This window comes from Myxocyprinus asiaticus, chromosome 8 (assembly GCF_019703515.2).
Source record: "Myxocyprinus asiaticus isolate MX2 ecotype Aquarium Trade chromosome 8, UBuf_Myxa_2, whole genome shotgun sequence".
NCBI classification, from domain to species: domain Eukaryota; kingdom Metazoa; phylum Chordata; class Actinopteri; order Cypriniformes; family Catostomidae; genus Myxocyprinus; species Myxocyprinus asiaticus.
In genome coordinates this window covers 53050631-53056630 of record NC_059351.1, presented here as the reverse complement: position 1 = coordinate 53056630, position 6000 = coordinate 53050631, and the positions used below count along the sequence as shown (strand labels likewise).

General features: G+C 46.1%; 1 protein-coding gene across 1 annotated transcript in view; it reads right to left on the bottom strand.

Moving 5' to 3' along the window:
- Positions 1 to 6000, bottom strand: part of LOC127444991 (polymeric immunoglobulin receptor-like) — an 84181-nt gene that overhangs the window by 56069 nt on the left and 22112 nt on the right. The gene's annotated exons all lie outside the window — the stretch shown is intronic.

Here is a 6000-nt window from a genome sequence, read left to right as displayed (position 1 = left end):
ACAGAGAACACAGCCCCATCACCATCAATGGAGCACCGGTGGAGAGAGTCAGCAGCTTCAAGTTCCTCGGTGTCCACATCACTGAGAAACTCACATTGTCCGTCCACACTGAGGCCGTTGTGAAGAAGGCTCACCAGCACCTCTTCTTCCTGAGACGGCTGAGGAAGTTTGGAATGAACCTCCACATCCTTACACGGTTCTACACCAGCACTGTAGAGAGCATCCTGACTGGCTGCATCACCGCCTGGTACGGCAACAGCACCGCCCTCAACCGCAAAGCCCTGCAAAGTGTGGTGCGAACTGCCAGACACACCATCGGAGGTGAGCTTCCCTCCCTCCAGGACATTGTAGGAAATTCAGTAGTGAAGACCAGGAGACCTGGGTATGTCTTCAGCAGAATTCTTTATTGAGAACGTGCTGTGTGGCGCTGCAGTCATCAAGTCCAACTAAGTGAGACTTACATTGTAGTTTTATAGACATTTTGGTGGGCAGTCCTTCAAGTGAAGACAAATTACTCAGTTGATGACCGTTAACAAAGTATGCAAAGAAAGTAAACAGTTGTAAGAACCCACCCCAGACCCTGGAGTGTCCCCAGCCCTTAATCCAATCGGCTTAACTATATCACTTAGACCACTTCATTATCACAGACATAAAGCAAAGCTCACACCTAAAGCACTGTCTTTACATTTTATTCAGACATTAACCATGGTCGTCAGTTCAGAGATTGGGATGGAGACACCAAGGGCCATCAAAGGTTATAGCCTCAGTCACTAATGCCCATTTTACTCAAAATGAGGCGAATAGGAACTAGCAGAGACCTCCACTTAGCAATTCTGTTTAACAGTATGATGCAGTCCAAAACAGACTACAAATCCCATGAAGCCTTGCTCACTAAAGGATCGAACTCTCAACTCCTATTGGATGAAGCACACAACAGAACGCCCCATAACCATGACGTCATCAGGAGTAGAAATACCTCTGAGATCCTTCCGGGCATTGCTTCCAGCAACTTTGCTCACCGTGCATAGATGCAGCTCATCGCTGCTCTCAGGTGTAGCCTCGTGGCACAAGGAAGTAACGTATGACTTGAAAGCGTGGCCATACAATCTCCATTTCGCTGGTCAAGTTGAGATTACTCTGTGTTCCACCGAACACTCTAATGGATCCGAAGGAGACCGCCGAGCAATCTGCATCTTCATCCGTTTGCCTGCAGAAGTGAATAAAAAGATTTCTCTTCCCTCTTCAATCAAGTCGACGTCGCTGATTTCTCCGCCAGCCTGCCGAGAATCAGCAGCCGTACCGCCCGCTGACAGAGCGAGGAAACGGCCTCCCGTCATCACCCGAGCCTTGAGGAAACAAGACGGAGTCAAACGACAGATGAACACACATTCTACCTGTGTCCTCATGTGATTCAAGTAAGAGGTTTATGTCTGGGGAGAGATAGAATATTATAGTGTGTTATTCTTGTGTATCAAGGTTATTGCTCGTACAGTTTACGGACCGCCGAGTCTGCTCATTGCTGCTAATAATACTCAAGGTATTACTGTAATGTACTATTATCACGAATGAGATCTGCTGTGTTGTAGTCCAACCACATTGGACTGCTGTGTATTTCCGCCATCGTGGGTAAGACCAGCACACTGAGTTTATCCATTAAAGAACCAAAGACTGCAGGATGGTTTACGAGCCGTCCACCACATCTCTGAGTGATAAACTAACAGCTGTTTTCTCTCCCACGATCGCGAAACCAGCTTTGGTGTCGCCACTTTATTCTCTCTCTCGTACTAACCCCCCACACACGCGACCCCTCACAAACATTCTCGCACACACTTTTGGCTTGTAGATAACTTCGTGATAAAGCTCAGCTTTGTCCCTAAGTTATCGTACAAGCGGAGACACGTGGTAAACGGGCAGACGCCATTAACCGGCTTCTCTCCGCCCACATTCGCGGCCATATTCTATGGCCAGAAATCTTGTGTGATGTACTCTCCACGAGAGTCACGTCCGCCATTTTGTGTGTGTCACTCCTTACATACACACACACACAAAACTTCCTCATGTACTATAGGCTTATTTTGGTTACCATATCTAATCATGTCACTGTTTAGTTTGTAGTTGTAAGTCGGAATTTTATTGACTGCATTGTATTGATTATTAATTGATATTACTGCATAAATAAACTTTGTTATATTTCAAAGAGAAGTGTTTTGGTTTGTTTTGCATACACCTGTGTCAAATGCTGACAGGGGATGTCAGTGCTCAGATTCAAGCCTTCATTGTTTTTTTTTTTCAAAGGTTGATGTTCTTCGGACGTCGAGTTTCCGAAGAGAACAATCTAATAATGAGACTGTTATACTGTCTGGTTATTAGTCCCTGATTCCAGGGTGGTGCCCTTGTGATATGAATCCTTATTAATATTCTATTGATTTTTGATAATTGATAATTATCTTTGACGATTGTTGAATTTGAAGGAACAATAAGCTAGTGTTAATTCTAATCAATGTTTCATCGATTTTAATAATGAATGATTATCTTTGATAACTGTTGATTTAAAGGATTGAAAAGCTAACATTGATTCTCATCAATGTTATATTGATTTTAATAATTATTAATTATTGGTAATAACCAAACCTGCTCCTGAAAGTGGCGCACTACATTTAATGGTGCGCCGTGTGAGGTTTTAATGAGTTAGATTCTATTATTTAATTTAAATATTAATTAATAACTAAAGAAATAATTATTAATTATTTCTGATAGTAACAGTGATCTAAACAACCAGTAGAACCTACATAATAATTGGTGCCCCGTGTGAGGCATTCTACATGCCAGTTTGTCACAGTGTGTTTGCATAAGAATCCAAAGTAATAACTTGAATCATTACTTCAAAGTTTGGTTCTGTTTGACAATTGACTTCTCAAAACTTGCCAAGCATAGGCCAGTGTGGTGTGAAAGTGCTCTTAAGAGTGAATTAGGGGTTGGTAAGTTTACGATAGTCTGCTTAAAGCCTGCTGTTGTTGTTATTTAACTCCCAATGCTTTCACCTAGATGTTACAGAGAGGTGTCAGGTCACCTCATTGACGTCCACCAAAGAGAGAATGCAGTGAAATTTGCACATTAAATATCAGTAGCCAGTAACTCACAGGTTGAAGCCTCTCACCTGTGCGTTCGTGTCAGCATTATAGAAACTGTAAAAAACAAGCTATCAGAGCCACTGTGTCGCAATAATTTTTACTGCCAAAGTAAAATGAGTCGCTAATCTCCCCACTTGGCTGGAGCTGAAGCTCCACAGAGGTCAGATGACCCAGCACTGCAAGATGTGGTCGCTGCTGTCCTGCGTCTCTCCATAGAGGAGAGAGAGAACCTTAACGGCTACAATATTAGTCGTTGTGATGAAGCATTGCGGGAACTAGTTGATCATGTCAGCAACCCGGTCGGGAAACCAAAGCACACAATCCCGGACCTAGTGGGCCAAATGTTCCTTCTTCATCACCGCAGAACCCAACTGCAAACCGCAGAGCACCAGGCCCAGAGCAGCTACCAAGTGGTGCAGAGGGAAAATCTCAGCCTGCACCAAGTAGCTGAGAAAGTCCAGGCATCAAGCTTCAAGCTGCCCAGCTAAGAGTAGAGTCAGATCAGGTAAGTGCAGCTGAAACGCACAGCACAACATCTGACCTAGAAGAGGGCCCCCTCTTTAGCCCAACGCGTAGAAATTTGCCCCTGAGAAACCCAGGGACACACACTAGGAGCTGAGCTGCCCCTGGTGGTACAGTCTCTGACTTCGTCCTCCGAGACATCTTTCAAGCTCCTCCAGCGGCCCGCTGGTTGGATGCAGGTGCCCCTCCTTACAGTTGCCCCCCTCAGTCAGTTTTCAGTCGTGCCACCTTGCGTTTCAAACCAACTGATTCCACACCACGGAGGGGGCGAAATTACTTCCAAGCCCAGAGTGGTGTAAGTGGCTCAAAGATCCCATTAGCCAGGGAGCTGTACGAAACCCAGTGTCCACCCCCATGTCTCGACTGGACTCCTTCCCCACCACGTAGGGGAGGAAGTCGTCCTCATCGCTTTAGTGATCTGAGTGACTATGGTGTTTCAGATGACTCGGACGACCCGTGGTCATACCAACACCAAGGCTTGCACACTCGACAACTCGAGTCCCTCGCAGGGGACATAGAGTGTTTTAACCCAAGTAATCGAGATTCAAACATCGACAGTTATCTCAGAGAAATTGAGCACTGTCTGGTTGACTTGCCTTATGCTTCATCACGTGAAAAACTCAAGCTCATATGGAAGACCACAGTAAGGAGTGTCTATGTGTTCATGGAAACACTACCGACTGGTACCCAAAACCGCTACTCAGCTCTGTGTAAAGCCCTACATGAGGAGTATTCGCTGTATATCGACGAAGCCTCCGCTACCATAGGTGATTTCGCCATCACCCAGAAGAGGCACGAGCCTCCGTGTGAGTATTATAGATGCCTGAGAACCACGTATTTCCTAGGAAGTAACGCACCAGGTCTGGAGGAGGAATGAACTTTCAAGTCTCTCTTCCTTCACAACCTCCACGAGAGCATGCGATATGACGTTCATGATGCACTGCAGAACGGGCAACCCCACCATGCAGGAAATCAGAAGGTATGCGCAACTGGCATGGGAGACATGCGTGCACCCTGCCCGAGGGCATGAAGGTGATGCCAGGGTCCTGGGGATCCAAGCCTCAGAATATGCACACCTAGCGCTTGAAGGCAACGAAATGCATCGTGTTAAGGTGAAAGCTAGAACAAGACCCCAGAGGCGCCAATCACCCCGCCAGCAGAGTAGGCAACAGAACCAGGAGGGTGGTGACCAGACACACTCCCAGGGTCATGGCAGGCCAAAACGCCAAAACATTCGCCGGCCGAAAGGAAAGGCATGGTTCGAACGAAAACTCAAACAAGAAGGTGAGTGGGTAGACAAGGTTTCAAACCCCCTCAGAGAACAAGATTTGAGAAAGGAAATGGAGGCTATAAGGAGACACTTGACTGAGTTATTAACAAAGCTTGACGTGCTCCATCGTTCACCATAGGAACACGGCACTGAAACCCCATCAGTGACTAGACGATGTACCCCCTCCCATTAACGCCAAAGTTTACTTTGTAGGTTGGGGAAAGAGGAACAGGGTCCAAGTCGCTCCCCAAAACAGTCACTCCTAACATGCCACACCCTCCTTTTCTGACCTTCTTAGGCGATCTGTACCATAAGGGCAACGCCTGACACATGGGTGCATCAGCTCCCACGCACTACTCGACACTGGTTCCAAAATAAGTCTAATGGGTTCCAACACCTTCGCAGAGGTGGCTAGAGCAAAGTTCTCCCTTGGCAAACTGTTACAGACAGAACTGCAGCGTAAGCATCACAAGCTACACGCAAGATAGGTCATCTATCACAAAACGGGTGTGGATTGACATTACCTTTCAAGGGATGATGCTAGTACACCCTGTTTATATATGTCCCATTAATACGGAACCACTGTTAATTGGCCAGGACCTACTGAACCGATTGGCTCCGCTCATTGACTGCCGTTGTGGACACGTGGGCTCAGGTTGACATACCGAGACCACTTGGTCCAGAAAACAGTTTGCCAGCTTCAGATGGACAAGTCACCATCATCCAGAAATCCAGCAGAGACTCAAACAAGAACAATTACATGGCCTGGGTAAAACCCTTGAGGGTAGTATAGTTACTGTAAATTTGTACTCTGCTCTTTTCAATAACACTTTGCACGCTTTAGGGACTTTGCCAAAGGTTGTCAGAGAAGACATAACTTATGTGCGTATCGTTAGATCTAATGCAGGATCTCACCAGGGAAATTATCTCCTCAGTCAACAGTCTGAGTGGTGGAAGGATTCCAGCTTACCTGGTCTCCCTAGACCTTGTCGAACAAATCCTTAGATCTGCTACTATCTCCGTTGTGCAACTTTCACAGATACACCTGGCATATAGTTTGGCAGTTTAATTCCAATC